General features: G+C 40.1%; 1 protein-coding gene and 2 pseudogenes across 7 annotated transcripts in view; 1 reads left to right on the top strand and 2 right to left on the bottom strand.

Annotated features, from left to right (window-relative positions):
- Window positions 1-16194, bottom strand: part of AAK1 (AP2 associated kinase 1) — a 184253-nt gene that overhangs the window by 131637 nt on the left and 36422 nt on the right. The gene's annotated exons all lie outside the window — the stretch shown is intronic.
- Window positions 3065-3390, bottom strand: LOC116484026 (large ribosomal subunit protein eL42-like; annotated as a pseudogene).
- Window positions 3454-7272, top strand: LOC116484025 (UDP-GalNAc:beta-1,3-N-acetylgalactosaminyltransferase 1-like; annotated as a pseudogene).

Here is a 16194-nt window from a genome sequence, read left to right as displayed (position 1 = left end):
CTGCCTCCCAGGTTCAGGCGATTCTCCTGCCTCAGCCTCCTGAGTAGCTGGGATTACAGGCACCCGCCACCACGCCTGGCTAATTTTTCTATTTTCAGTAGAGATGGGGTTTCACCATTTTGGTCAGGCTGGTCTCAAACTCCTGACCTTGTGATCTGCCCGCCTTGGCCTCCCAAAGTGCTGAGATTACAGGCATGAGCCACTGCGCCCGGCCTGTTCTATATTTCAAACCACAAAGACCACAGCCAGTTTAATGGAGCTTAAATTGGAAAGTTGGAACAAGATGTCACCAAGGCATCTGCTGACAATTTTCTTAACATTTTTATTAATAACTTCCAGTTACCCTCTCCTGGTTCTCCTAGTGCACAAAGAGGTCAATAAGAGCAAATGAGGAAGTGAAGCAGAAGAACCAAGATCTTTCGTTGCAGTTTGGAATCCGAAATTTCAACAAAAGGAAGACCGCTCCCAATTCCCAGTTTCTCCAATCTCTAGACTAGAATACAATTTTCAAGAAATAGTCTACCTGAGTATTCCACTCGGCCAATGACTGGTCTTTTGTCCTGCCAGTGTTTCTTATTGGGTATTGCCTCAACTCACTTTAAGGTTTATCATACCACTGCTTCTCAAGAGAGAGTAGTTTGGGCCCAAAGAGGGCAACTGGCAATATCTGGAGACATTTTTGGTTGTCACAACTGGGGAGACAAGGAGTGTTGCTGGCATCAAGTGGGCAGAGGTCAAGGGATACCAACATCCTAATAATGCACAGGACAGCCCCCCACAATAGCAGCCTATTCAATAAAAATGTTTGCAACTTCTGATTTAAGTGCCAAAAATAAAACTGTAAAACTACTAAAAGAAAATTACAACTATACTATAACTTTGGAGGTGGAGATGGTTTTCTATAAACATAACATGAAAAGAGTAACCAAAAATTTGATTCATTTCTTCCTCATTAAAATGTGAAACTTCTCTGTGGCAAATAAAACAAAACGCACAAAGTTAGTGGCAACTGAAAAAAAGTTTCAACATCAAAAATGTTACACAAAATTCAATGAAGTTCTACCCTGAGATTCACAGTTCTACCCTGAGATTCACAGATTTGGCTTATGATAATTGGACTCATTTAACATCTCTTCTTCAAATTATGAGGGATTTCTTCACATTCATGAAGACACATGAATTTTGTACACTCCATGAATAAGTGAGAGTCTTAAGGCTCATCATGCCTGTGTACTGAACAATTACTGTGTTAAGTTCTTCTCTTATAGAACCAGTGGTTTGCTAGTGGTTTGCCTGAATAACTTTATGCATCATATTCCCTAAAATGCATTTTCTCATTGACTTTAGTTTCTACTGCTGTTTGCATTTTTAGTATTAAAGACTAAATTACATAAACATTAATTTAAAAGAATTATAACATCAAATATTGGCATGAATATAGTGAAACAGAAGTGTGCTTTGATAATACACATTGGAAGCATTCAGAAAGTAGACATCCATTGATCCAACAATTATTTTGGGACTCTGATGAAATGTAGTATGTATATTTAAAGATGCTTTATGCAGTGTTAATAACCAAAGTTGGAAACCTAAATATTTAGCACTAGGAAATTGACTAACTAGATTATGGTATATCCATGCAGCCTTAAAATAAACATCTATACTCAGTGATATGGAAAAATGTTCACAACATATTATTGAGTTTAAAAAAAACAGGCTTTACAAAATGGTTAAGAGGGTATACTTTTTATTGTGTATTTTTACCACAAGTAAATTTTTTTAAATAAAAAAGCAGGCTTCATGTTCTCACACATAAATTTGGTATATATATTATATAACATGTATTTTATATAATATGCAAATATATCTTATTATATACTATCTTTATACACAGAAAAGGGCTGAAGAGCTAAATACCATACTAATGTGCTACAAGTAATTAAATCTATGGGTGATATAAGTTGTTTTATATATTTTTTCTTTCATGTTTCTAAATATTTATAACTAATGTGAATTAGTTGCAGTAAAAGTTGTCAAGATAAGCTACTATTTACATCTCAATGCTCCAAACTGTATACTGGATAAAATTCCACCTTTTCTAGTTAACTGGAGAAATCATCACAAACATTTATTACCTGTGTCTCACTCGATGCTGGGATGCCTCAGAGGCTACTAGAGTGTACAATGCTACTTCCCTCACTCATTAGGTAGCTCCAGGCTGTAATCCTTTTAACTCCTCTGCCAGCTTTAACATTTCTGTCTTTGACCTTAGCAGCTCTTGCCATTGTTCACTACTGTCAGGTTGGTGTCCTTTTCCATTTTAATGTATTGCTTTTAATTCAACAGTAAATCAAAAGTATAAGAACTCATTAATAAAAATGAGAAAGAATAAAAAGACTGAGGGAGGGGACAGGGTCTCTCCTAAGGTACAAGTTGGAATCCGCTTTTGTGAGCAATTTCTACTGCCCCCAAATTTTTCTTTGGGAGGGGGAGGCGAGGTAGTGGTATATCTCTAAATTCAAAGCTAGGTTTTAGCACAATTGTTCAACTGTCTCCACCATAACACATACATCCAAAGACATTCAAAAATAAGACATATGCCCATGGACATCTGGCGCCCACATAAGGGCTCTAGTTCAAGTAGGAGGATCCTGTAGACTGTGTGTAGCCCCTTAGGGTAAGAGCTGTACCTCCACATCATTCTTTGCAACTCAAGAAAACTTATCGAAATTTGAAGGACAGTCATGTTATTGTGAGGATAACTTCGAACTTATTTATTCATATGAATGAATTTCAAACTAAATGATTTACAATTCAGTGCTTTATACTTAACCACATGACAGAGGTGTGTGGTAATACCATAGCAGAGAGCCATGTTTTCATGGTTACTACTGCCAGGAATAGAACACTACTATGTCTAATTACCACAGGCCAAAAGTGAGGCCTCTTGTACCAAACAGTTAGCCAGGCTGTGAATGCAAAGAAAATGTTCTTGAAGGAATTTTTTTTAAGTGAATATAAACTCAAGATTTTATTGTCTTCATAATAAAAGAAAAGGTAACACTTAGAACTGGATCACTTAGTCCTTTCTCTTCTTATCTCCTCCCAGTTCAGAATGCTTGCCTCTTTTAATAGCCAGCATTCTCTTAGACCTGCAGCTGGGCTCAACGCATTCAAGCCTTAGCACAATCTTCTTTGTAGTTTTAGCCTTTTCCCGGAAAAACGGCTTAGTTTGCCCACTACAGCCACTCTGCTTCCTGTCATAATGCCGCTTTCCCTGGGCATACAGAGAATCCTTGCCCTTCTTTACTGTGTCACTTTGTGGGGTTGGTGCTTGCCACACTTCTTACAAAAGTCCAGTGGGTTTTAGGAATGTTCACCATGTTTTCATGAGCACTATCAGCATGGAAAAAGCTAGGATTTTGTTTCTTTTTTGTTTTGTTTGTTTTTGAGATGGAGTTTCACTCTGTTGCCCAGGCTGGAGTGCAATGGTGTGATCTTGGCTCACTGCAACCTCTGCTTCCCGGGTTCAAGCGATTCTCCTGCCTAAGCCTCCTGAGTAGCTGGGATTACAGGCACGCACCACCACACCTGGCTAGTTGTTTTTGTATTTTCAGTAGAGATGGGGTTTCACCAAGTTGGCTAAGCTGGTCTCGAACTCCTGACCTCAAGTGATCCGTCCACCTCGGCCTCCCAAAGTGTTGGGATTACAGGCGTGAGCCACCGCACCCAGCCTCTTGAAGGAAATTTGAAGTGCTACATGAATGATATGGATAAAGTTTTAGTGTGCTGGATATAAGAACAAACCAGCCAAAACATTCCCTTAAGCCAAAGTCTAATCTAGAGCTAGGCACTACTAACTCTCCTCAATTCTACGAAGGCTGGGAAGGTAAGAAAGCTCCAGAAGAAGTTTGAAGCCAGCAGAGGTTGGTTCATGAGGTTTAAGACAAGGAGTCATCTCTATTACATTAAAGTGCAAGGTGAGGCAGCAAGTGCTGATGTAGTTGTAGCAGGTTATCCATAAGATCTAGATAAGACCATTGATGAAGGTGGCTTCACTAAACAACAGATTCTCAATGGAGATGAAAAGCCTTATATTGGAAGAAGATGCCATCTAAGACTTCCATAGCTAGAGAGGAGAAGTCAGTGCCTGGCTTCAAACCTGCGAAGGTCAGGCTGATGCTCTTGTTAGGAACTAATGCACCTGGCAACTTTAGGTTAAAGCCAATGCTCATTGGCCAGACTGAAAATCCTAGGGCACTTAAGAGTTATGCTAAATCTATTCTGCCTGTGCTCTACAAATGGAACAACAAGGCCTGGATGACAGCACATCTGTTTACAGAATGGTTAATTGAATAATTTAAGCCCACTGCAGACTTACTACTCAGGAAAAAAAAAAATTCCTTGCAAAATATTACTGCTCCTTGACAATGCACCTAGTCATACAAGAGCTCTGATGGAGATGCACAAGGAGATTAATGTTTTCATGCCTGCTAACACAACATACATTCTGTAGCTCATGGATCAAGGAGTAATTTTGACTTTCTTTTTTTTTTTTTTTTTCGAGACAAAGTCTCACTCTGTTGCCCAGGCTGGAGTGCAGTGGCACGATCTTGGCTCACTGAGACTTTGGCCTCCCGGGTTCAAGCAATTCTCCCCACCTCAGCCTCCCCAGTAGCTGGGATTACAGGCACCTGCCACCATGCCCAGCTAATTTTTGTATTTTTACTAGAGACAGCGTTTCACCATGTTGGCCAGGCTGGTCTCGAACTCCTGACCTTAGGTGATCCACCCACCTTCGCCTCCCAAAGTGCTGGAATTACAGGTGTGGGCTACCATGCCCGGAGAATTTTGACTTTCAAGTATTATTATTTAAGAAATACATTTCATAAGGCAACAGCTGCCACAGATAGAGATTCCTCTGATGGATCTGGGCAAAGTAAATTTAAAACCTTCTGGAAAGGACTCACCATCTTAGATATCACTAAGACCATTCATGCTTTTCTGGAGCATGGCAGGAGCTGAGCCACCAAACCTCAGGCAGTGGGCCTCTGTGACTAGCAGTTCCCTGCTCAGGTGAGTGCTGGAGAAGGAGCCTGGTGGGGCTGTGGGCGATGCAGAAGAATGCTGGGGTATGTGGTGGTGAGCCCAGGCTGAAGCTGCATGTTGGCCACCTTGCCTTGTCCCAGGGTGCACTCTCTGCCTTCTATTGCCCCCAGGAGTGGCTGGGGGTTTTTGCCATTGTGGTGGGGGAGTAGAAGGTGACGGTGTTACCAGTGCCTGTGTTTAGGAGGTGGCTGTTTTGTTAGGAAAAGCTACTACGAAGGGAAGTATTACCAAATTGTGTCTTTTTTTTTTTTTTTCTGTTTTCATAGTGTTCACAGCAAACCTGAGTGTTTTACTTAAAGCATGGAACACAGAAAACAACAAAAAATTTTAGCTAGTGCTTTAATCTCATCTGAAATTCTACAGATGTGTGTTTTATATGGAGTTTATGGCAGAATTTTAAGCCAATCTGAGATTCTCTTCTTTTTGGTGGCATTATTTTTGAAAACTACATACTGCTAAATGTTCAACTGGTGAAACTGAAAGTATTTCATTGACAAGAAATTAATCAAGAGGAAGAACCTGCAGCTCGCATGCTTCTGAGCTGCTACGGATGGCTCCGGCTCTCTGGACAGCCCCAGCTCCCTGGACAGCCCTTCCAAGTAGGATGTCACTAGGATCCCTCACATGGGGTCTCCTGTTGCTATTGCTCCTGAGTTTCCTTGTGATGTGTTACCTCAGCCTTCCCCACTACAATGTGACAGAACATGTAAACTGGATGTGCTTCTGGAGTATGAGACAATTTACACACAATACCTTCACTTTGCATTTTGAGAGCATTCAAACTGCTCTCATCAAAACCCATTTCTGGACCCAGTGCAATGGCTCATGCCTGTAATCCCAACACTTTGGGAGGCTAAGGCAGGAGGATGACTTGAGCTCAGGAGTTCAAGACCAGTCTGGGCAACAGAGGGAGACGCCATCTCTACCAAAAAAAAAATGTTTTTTTAAAGAGCCAGGCATGGTGGCATGCACCACTAGTCCCAGCTACTCGCTGGAAGGATCATTTGAGCCCAGAAGGTCAAGGCTGCAGTGAGCCATGATCATGCCACACTGTACTCCAGCCTGGGCGACAGAGTGAGATCTGGTCTCAAAATCAACCAACTAACCAACCATTTCTCGTCATCCCAGTAACCTCCCATCCTTCAAATATGAAAGCCAGACAGGACATTGGAGTTACTTGAGATGAAAAAAAAAGTGTTGGTGGAGATAAGAGATTCTTACGTTATGTCTGAAAGGGAAGACAAAATGTTAGCACTGTGCTTAGAGGGTGAACACCTTCTTTATGGTGACATAATGCAACCAGATGTTTTGGATACATATAATAACATGACCTTGAGAACCATTATGGCATTCAGGTGGGTAACTGAGTTTTGCCCCAATGCCAAGTACATCATGAATACAGACACTGATGTTTCCATCGATACTTGAAATTTAGTAAAGTATCTTTTAAACTGAAACCAGAGAAGTTTTTCACAGGTTATCCTCTAAGTGACAATTATTCCTACAGAGGATTTCACCAAAAACCCCATATTTTACACCAGAAGTATCCTTTCATGGTGTTCCCTCCATACTGCAGTGTGTTGGGTTATAAAATGTCCAGAGGTTTGGTGCCAAGGATCTATAAATGATGAGTCATGTAAAACCCATTAAGTTTGAAGATGTTTATGTTGGGATCTGTTTGAATTTCTTAAAAGTAGATATTTATACTCCAGAAGACACAAACCTTTTCTTTTTTTTCTTTTTTTTTTCTTTTTTTTGAAGACAGGTTCTCATTCTAGTGCCCAGGCTGGAGTGCAGTGGTGTGATTTCAGCTCCCTGCAATGTTTGCCTCCTGGGTTCAAGTGATCCTCCCACCTCAGCTGGCACTACAGGTGCACAACACCACACCCAGATAATTTTTGTATTTTTTGTAAAGACCGGGGTCCTGCTATGTTGCCCAGGCTGGTCTCAAACTCCTGAGCTCAAGCGATCCACTTGCCTCAGCCTCGCAAAGTGCTGCGATTATAGGTGTGAGTCGCTAATGTCCCACCCCTTTTCTTTTTATGTAGAGTTGATGTGGATGTCTGTCAACTCAGATGTGTGATTGCAGCCCATGGCTTTTCTTTCAAGGAGATCATCACTTTTTGGTAGATTATGCTAAGGAACATCACATGCCATTACTAACTTCACATTCTACCAAAAGCCTAGAGAAGGACATGACACTTTGTGGAAAGTGTTAAAGTTGTGGAGAATTCATGGGGAGGTCTGTGTGCTAGCTTACACTGAACTGAAACTCATGAAGAACCCACAGACTAGAAACTGGAGGGTTAAGGTGTGATTTATTTTGACAAAATTCAAGTCAGGCTCTTTAAAGATGATATTCAAAAGAATTAAATATAAAAGAAGTGGTGGTTTTTGCTAATGAAACTAGTAAGACCAAACAATTTGAACATGTCTATAGACTAGAATTTCTTAAAAGTGACAGTGAATTATAAGCTCATTAGTTCATAATAAGAAAGCAATGTAGAGTTTTACTGAACAATCTACTCACTTAATTTTGTGTATAACTTATGTGGATTACTAATTTAAAAATATATATAGTTCTGTGTAAAAAAAAAAAAAAAAAAAACTTCACTGAAATTATACCAAACAAAATTTCATCTGTTTTTGGTCATTGAGAAGATCCTTCACGATGTTGCAGTATTTCAGAGTTATCAATTATTATTCAATATTACCTCAAACTTTCTGGGTCTGTAAATGTTATGACAGTTTCAATACTATATAAATAGAATAGCAAATCACTGTTTTTTTTTGGTTATACTTTAGGTTTTAGGGTACATGTGCACAATGGAAGAAAGGGTATCGCTGATGGAAGATGAAATGAATGAAATGAAGCAAGAAGGGAAGTTTAGAGAAAAAAGAATAAAAAGAAATGAACAAAGCCTCCAAGAAATTTGGGACTATGTGAAAAGACCAAACCTACGTCTGATTGGTGTACCTGAAAATGACGGGGAGAATGGAACCAAGTTGGAAAACACTCTGCAAGATATTATCCAGGAGAACTTCCCCAATCTAGCAAGGCAGGCCAACATTCAGATTCAGGAAATACAGAGAACGCCACAAAGATACTCCTCGAGAAGAGCAACTCCAAGACACATAATTGTCAGATTCACCAAAGTTGAAATGAATGAAAAAATGTTAAGGGCAGCCAGAGAGAAAGGTCGGGTTACCCACAAAGGGAAGCCCATCAGACTAACAGTGGATCTCTCGGCAGAAACTCTACAAGCCAGAAGAGAGTGGGGGCCAATATTCAACATTCTTAAAGAAAAGAATTTTCAACCCAGAACTTCATATCCAGCCAAACTAAGCTTCATAAGTGAAGGAGAAATAAAATACTTTACAGACAAGCAAATGCTGAGTGATTTTGTCACCACCAGGCCTGCCCTAAAAGAGCTCCTGAAGGAAGCACTAAACATGGAAAGGAACAACTGGTACCAGCCACTGCAAAAACATGCCAAATTGTAAAGACCATCGAGGCTAGGAAGAAACTGCATCAACTAACGAGCAAAACAACCAACTAACACCATAATGACAGGATCAGATTCACACATAACAATATCAATGTTAAATGTAAATGGGTTAAATGCTCCAATTAAAAGACACAGACTGGCAAACTGGATAAGGAGTCAGGACCCATCGGTGTGCTGTATTCAGGAAACCCATCTCACGTGCAGAGACACACATAGACTCAAAATAAAGGGATGGAGGAAGATCTATCAAGCAAATGGAAAACAAAAAAAGGCAGGGGTTGCAATCCTAGTCTCTGATAAAATAGACTTTAAACCAACAAAGATCAAAGGAGACAAAGAAGGCCATTACATAATGGTAAAGGGATCAATTCAACAAGAAGAGCTAACTATCCTAAATATATATGCACCCAACACAGGAGCACCCAGATTCATAAAGCAAGTCCTGAGTGACCTACAAAGGGACTTAAACTCCCACACAATAATAATGGGAGATTTTAACACCCCACTGTCAACATTAGACAGATCAACGAGACAGAAAGTTAACAAGGATATCCAGGAATTGAACTCAGCTCTGCACAAAGTGGACCTAATAGACATCTACAGAACTCTCCACCCCAAATCAACAGAATATACATTTTTTTCAGCACCACACCACACCTATTCCAAAATTGACCACATAGTTGGAAGTAAAGCTCTCCTCAGCAAATGTAAAAGAATAGAAATTATAACAAACTGTCTCTCAGACCACAGTGCAATCAAACTAGAACTCAGGATTAAGAAACTCACTCAAAACCGCTCAACTACATGGAAACTGAACAACCTGCTCCTGAATGACTATTGGGTACATAATGAAATGAAGGCAGAAATAAAGATGTTCTTTGAAACCAACGAGAACAAGGACACAACATACCAGAATCTCTGGGACACGTTCAAAGCAGTGTGTAGAGGGAAATTTATAGCACTAAATGCCCACAAGAGAAAGCAGGAAAGATCCAAAATTGACACCCTAACAGCAAATCACTCTTTACATTTGATGCTTTTCTAGTTATTTCACTGATCAGGTTATTATTGATAGCTCCATTAATGTAAAGTCTTAGGTTGTTACTGTGTATCAGTAATCTCTTGGACCTTGTTAAACATTTTATTGTGGTAATATAGAGAGAATTAAAGCAAGAAAAGCCTGAATTATTGCCTTGTTTTTAAAAATACAGTCTGCAATGAGTGTGTGTGTGTTTGTTGTTGTTGTTGTTTTGAAACGGGGTCTCACTCTGTCACTGAGGCTGGAGTGCAGTGGTATGATCACGGCTCACTTCAGCCTTGACCTCCCAGGTGCAATCGGTCCTCCCACCTCAGCCTCCTGAATAGTTGGAACTACAAGTGTATGACACCATATCCAGCTAAATTTTTTTTAATTTTTTGTAGAGACAGAGTCTCACTGTGTTGTCCAGGCTGGTCTTGAACTCCTGGGCTCAAGGAATCCTCCTTCCTTGGCCTCCCAAAGTGCTAGAATTACAGGCATGAGCCACTGTGTCCAGCCTCTCCAATGTTTTTAGATGTCACTGTCTCATTTTCCACCTGGAAATTAGGAATAATATAGAATGCCAGGCAGTATGTTTCCTTTTGGAAAGGACTTTGAAGACAAAAAAGAAAGGAGAGAACCTGATGGCTCGAATATTATCAATATTCCAGGACTGAGTTGGAAAGAGAAGACTGAAGATCCAAGTTGCATTCTTAATCTCTCTCAGTTTTTTTTTTTTTTTTTGCATTAACAATCAGTTTGTGAATAAAGAGGAAAAAAGGAAAAAGGAAAAAAAATTCATGATTCATGAGAAGAAGTCAAAATACCAACATTAATAGGAGTTTGGAAGAAGCTGATTCCAACTCTCATGGATGACTCTGGGGGTTCAAGACTTCAGCAGAGGAAGTAACAACAACTACAGATGTGGTGAAAATAGCAAGAGAACTAGAATTAGAAGTGGAGCCTGAAGATGTGACTGAATTGTCGCAATCTCATGATCAAACTTGAACGGACGGAAGTGGCTTCTTACGGATGGGTAAAAAAAGTGGTTTCTTGAGATGAATTTACTCCCGGTGAAGATGCTGTGAACATTGTTAAAATGACAACTAAGGATTTAGAATTACATCAACTTAGCTGATAAAGCAGCAGCAGAGTTTCGTAGGGATGACTCCAATTTTAAAGAAGCTACTGTGGGTAAAATGCCATCAAACAGCATCAAAGACTCCAGACAACTCTTCCTCTTCTTCATGAAAGGAAGAGTTAATGGATGTGGAAAACTTCATTGTTGTCTTATTTTAAGAAACTGTCACAGTCACCCCAACGTTCAGCAACCACCACCCTGGTCAGTCAGCAGTTATCAACATCAAGGCGAGACCCTCCACCGCAAAAAGATTATGACTCACCGAAGGCTCAGATGATTGTTGGCCTATTTAGCAATAAAATATGTTTAAATTCAGGTACGTACATTTTTTAGACTTAACACTTAGTAGGCTTAAAACACTTAGTAGACTATAGTATAGTGTAAACATAAGTTTTATATGCACTGGGAAACCAAAAAATTTGTGTGACTCCTTTTACTGTGATATTTGCTTTATTGCAGTGGTCTGGAACAGAACCTGCAATAGCTAAAGTGTGCCCAAGTATACCACTGGGTGTTTTTAATATTTCTTCATATGACACACAGTTCTGGACTCTCTGACATACTAAAAACTACTTGTGTGACTCATACAACTGCAGCTTTAGCATAGATAGCATAGGCTGTGTAACTGGGCTCAGTAGAGAGTTGTCTGATAGGATGAGTCTGTAGCCAGAAGCAATGCTTGTTTATAGGTGATTCAGCACAGAGGCAGTTTATTGGGACTCCAACTGACAGCATCTTAGAGGCAAAGACAAAGGATCAAAGAGCCAAAGATAGAACAGAGCCATCGGCCAAAGCCTCAAGGGGCACTTATGACCAGAATAAACTGGGTGGACCCATCTTGAGCCCTAGGTGACCAAAATAGGAGCCCAAAGGTTACAAGCTATAGCCAATCACTATTCTCAAGAGTATGACTAGATTTCAATTAACCTTTGCAAAGACAAAACCCAAAGACCACAGGTAGTAAGTTAAAAAAAAAAAAAAAATTGGCTTATCTGCCTAAACGGACTGAATGGTTCACTTTCTCTTGGCGTCATTTTAGCTCCAAGGGGTACAGTCTATTCACTTTGTACGTCTCAGTTTGTTGCTTCAAAAGGATGGACACTAGCATTAGTAAATGAAAGTTTGATAAGGAAGAGGATTTATATACAAAGTATCACCCTACAAAATACTTACTAATTACAAAGTGAAAAATAGTAACTTAACAGTGGAGAAGCCTGGCAGATACCCGTTAACTAGATGATTTAGGTTGGTTATCAGTGATGGGACAAGTAGGCATCAGGACCTTTTGTTATGATGCACCTAGAAAGACACATCATTGCAGTATCCCAGTCAAAAACACATACCCTAAATCTAAGCACAGGGAACATCAAAATCACTCAAATTAAGGAACATCCTATAAAGCAGAAATGGCCTGTACACTAAAAATGTCAAGGTCATGAAAGACAAGGTAAGATTAAGGAGCTGTTCCAGATTAAAAGAGATTAAAAGACATGACAACTAAATATAATGTTTGATCCCAGATTAAATCCTGAACTTAAAGAAAATGTTTTTCTTTTGCTACAACGGGCACGACTGGGACAATTAGTAAAATCTGAATAAACAGATTAGATGACAGTTTATATCAAAGTTAATATCCTGATTGTGACATCTATACTTTGTTTTTTATTTGTTTAGTTTGTTTTTTTAAGGAAATATACACTAAAATGTTTATATTATATACTGTATATAATTGTAAAGGGATATTATAATGTGGCTGACTTTCAAATAACTCAGAAAAATATGTGAATAAAGATGGAATGATAAAACGAATGTAGCAAGATATTAACCATTGGTGAATCTGGGTGAAGAGTATATGCGAATCTTTTGTATCATTTTTCTACTGTTTATGTAACTGAAATTATTTCAAAATGAAATTTTTAATTAAGAAAAGGACAAGATGAGTGAAAAGTCCAGCCCCCTGAGGCGCTCCTGACCACAGAGACACAGGGTTCCGAGGCTGGCCTTCCTCCTTTGATACTGCAGTGACAAACAGGATGAGCAAAGACTTCGGAGCTGTGCAGATCTGGGTTCCAATCATTGTGCCTCACACAAACTAAGCTCACTAAAAAAAGATGGTATTTATTATTTCAAATTTTTAAAAAGCATCAGAAAAATATGAAAGGCTTCCTCATTTATTTTATGGAGCAAGTTAAGTACAGCCCTAATACCAAAACTCTGGCATTCAGTACAGGTGAAAAGAAAACTATGTATTATCCCATTTACAAATTACTAGTAAATTGAATCAGGCAGTACGTTAAAAGAATAAGACACCATGGCAAAATCAAGTTGGTTCAAAAAAGTAGGGATGAATGGATGGAGGGATGGACAAATATCAGGAAATTCATTAAAATAATTTATCAGTTATGGAAGTCAAAAAAGATAAAGACTTAGAAATTCAATAAAGAGGCATTTTCAACATCTGAACATCTTTTTCTGATTTTTAAATGTTTGTTTTTCCAGTGGGACTGTTTGTAACTTTTCTGATTATAAAAGTAATCATGATTATTGTCAAAATTTCCAAGTAAGGCAAAAGTGGGTAGAATAGAGTTTCCTCACAGTCCATGACACTGTGGAGTCTTTCAAGCTTGTGAAAGTATCTTTACAAGTAGATAGATCATGAGCCAGCAAGCAAGAAACAGAGGAGAGGGAGAGAGAACCCTATTCTGACAACAAAAGGCAATTCCTCTGTTAGCTTGTGGGCTCTCACAAAGCACACCACTGATAAAATGGAGCCCACACTATCGCCTCCCTTTCCATGATCTTCCCCCTCCTGCCTAACCAGCCATCACTCCAGAAGGTCGCAAATCCACATGTGAGTCACTTCAGAGCAGCTCTCCTCACATGTAGGTTCTCACCACTCAGATATTATCCATCCTCAGCTATGAAGGGCTCTGAGTAGAAAGATAAGAGGGTAAAAAATATAAGATTTTAAGAGAGAACATTTAGGTATACAATTTAAAAGATGGGGAAATTAGAGAATTAAGGAGATACTGTGCAGAATTAAAATCATCATCATCATCATCATTTGCTTTGCAGACTACACAGCATAAGAAGCATATTATTTAGAGAACATTTGCGTTTAAATTCTCTGGTGTTTCAGGAGTTGGCAGCAGGTTTTCAGAACTCAGACATCATTTGAGTCATGGACAGAATTGGAAACCTGATGCCTGATGCTGTTTTCTATCTGTGGCTGAAAAATGAGGCATTTTCCGATAATAAGAGATATAGAATCCAAGAGGAAGCATACCCACTTCCAGTTCCAAATAACTTTCCTTGCAAGAGGCAAAGATCCTACTGAAACTAGGTTAGTTAGTCTGATCTCATCCCTTCAGAACAACCAGAACTCAAGGTTGCAGTAACCTGACTCTCCAGTGTTATTTTGACCAACTTCATAGAAACAAAAGCTGCCTTTGATGCACCTCAATGCCTAGCCACCTCACCAGAGAATCAAATATTAAAAATTAATCAGGCTGGCCAGACACCATTCAATGTCAGGCAGCTTTACACAGGAGATGGAGCTCTGGGGTGACGTAGAGTGAATGCTTATCTTTCGTGTTGTCATGAACTTCTACGATTTAGCTCACTGCCTATTTCTTTTCCTGGTCATGTCTAATTCTGGGTGGGCAGCTCTGCAGAGGCTGAGCAGTCAAGCTTCCATGTGGCCTCATTGCCTTCATGCTTCTTCTCCTCTCCAACTGTTCCTCTCCTCCAGGGCACGACACCTCCAAATGCTCATTGCTAACTCACCCTCTTATCTTCTTGCCCCACCATAGTATCAGTGGACAAAATCCACAATCTCGCAAGGTTCAGAGCCATCACCTCTATTCTGAAGTAGACACTGAAGGAACATGCGAGCTGACACAGGGGTGGGATTTCACAGGATGGAGAAGGAAGAGAGGGACACTCCAGGCTGAGGCAGAGACTTTAAAAACATGCTGAGGATGACTGGGGAAGTGGCAAGCGGTCCAGTGGGGCTGCACCTTAGGGTCCAATACATCTCTAGCTCTGGCACTGCTTCTCCCGGGTGCCACACCCCAACTGCACCCCAGCCTCTCTGCATGGAGTCCTTCAGATACCTCACACTAAACATATCCTAGCCAAAACCTTTCCCCTTCTAGACTCTAAATTTTGGCTAATGGAGCCACCATGCTTTCAGTCAGTCAAGCTGAAAACTTAAGTCACCTCAGACTCTTCCCTCTCTGTCTCAACACACAGTACTTCAACAATTTGCATCAATGCTTCTCCAAAATGCTCTTGAATCCATTCCCTACTCTCAATTCCTCCTAGCACTAATTTCAGCCTTATGTCTTACCTGGGCTTTTACAGAGCCCCAGCATGTGCCACACAAACTCCCACTTTTCCCTGGAGTCAGCCCAGTCCTTGTGTCACTATGAAGCCCTCCCTACCCCAGCAGTTTGTCCCCTTTTTCCTTGCTCTCACATTGCTGTGTACCTACCTTTACTACTAAAAGCCAGCACACAGAATGATCACTACTTAAAACATGTCTGTTTCCTCCATTCAACAACAAATTTCTCAAGGGTAGACACTGTGTTTTGTAACTTCTGAAAAAGATGCTTCCCAAGCATCTTACGTGGTATCTGAACAGAGCATTTCACAATGAAATCATGGTAAACTAGTGGAAACCCTAACCATTCTCCTTGCTCTGCCTTTTCCTTCTTATGCATTTTTTCTAACTTTTTATTTTGAATTAAGTATAGATTCACAGGAAGTTGCAAAAATAGTGCAGAGGAGACCCATGTACCCTTCATCCAGTTTCCCCCAATGGTGACATCTGACAGAACTATGGTACAACGTCAAAACCAGGAAACTGACATTGGCACAGTCCACAGACCTTATTCACTCCAGGCTGAGGCAGAGACTTAAAAGACATGCTGAGAATGTTTTACACCAGTTTTACATGCACTCATATGTATGTGTAGTTGTATGTAAATTTATAACATGTAGATTTCTGTAACCACAACCACAGTCAGGATACAGAACTGTTCCATCACCAAAAAGATCCTTTATGCTGCCTCTTTATAGTCATCCTCCTCCCCTACCTTCCCCCTGCCCCCACACTACCCCTAATTCCTGGTAACCACTAATGTGTTTTCCATCTCTTCTACAGACACTTTTAACAGTGTCCCACTGCCTACAGAAGAAGGTTCACAGACCTCACCTGTGGCATTCAAGGCCTTCAGGATGTGATCTAGAGCTACTGTTCAGCCCAATCCTCCCCTCCACCCCCATGAACTCAGTATTCCAGCTACACAGGACAATTCACTGTCCTAGGAACATGCTTTGCACTTTCCTGCCTTTGTATCTTTGCTCGTGTTGTTCCTATGTCTAACCTTCTCTCCCTGCTTGTTCACTCAGAA

The sequence above is a fragment of the Hylobates moloch genome, unplaced genomic scaffold, assembly GCF_009828535.3.
Source record: "Hylobates moloch isolate HMO894 unplaced genomic scaffold, HMol_V3 SCAFFOLD_15, whole genome shotgun sequence".
Taxonomy (NCBI): domain Eukaryota; kingdom Metazoa; phylum Chordata; class Mammalia; order Primates; family Hylobatidae; genus Hylobates; species Hylobates moloch.
The sequence above is the reverse complement of the archived record's forward strand: the minus strand, read 5'-3'. Positions and strand labels throughout refer to the sequence as shown.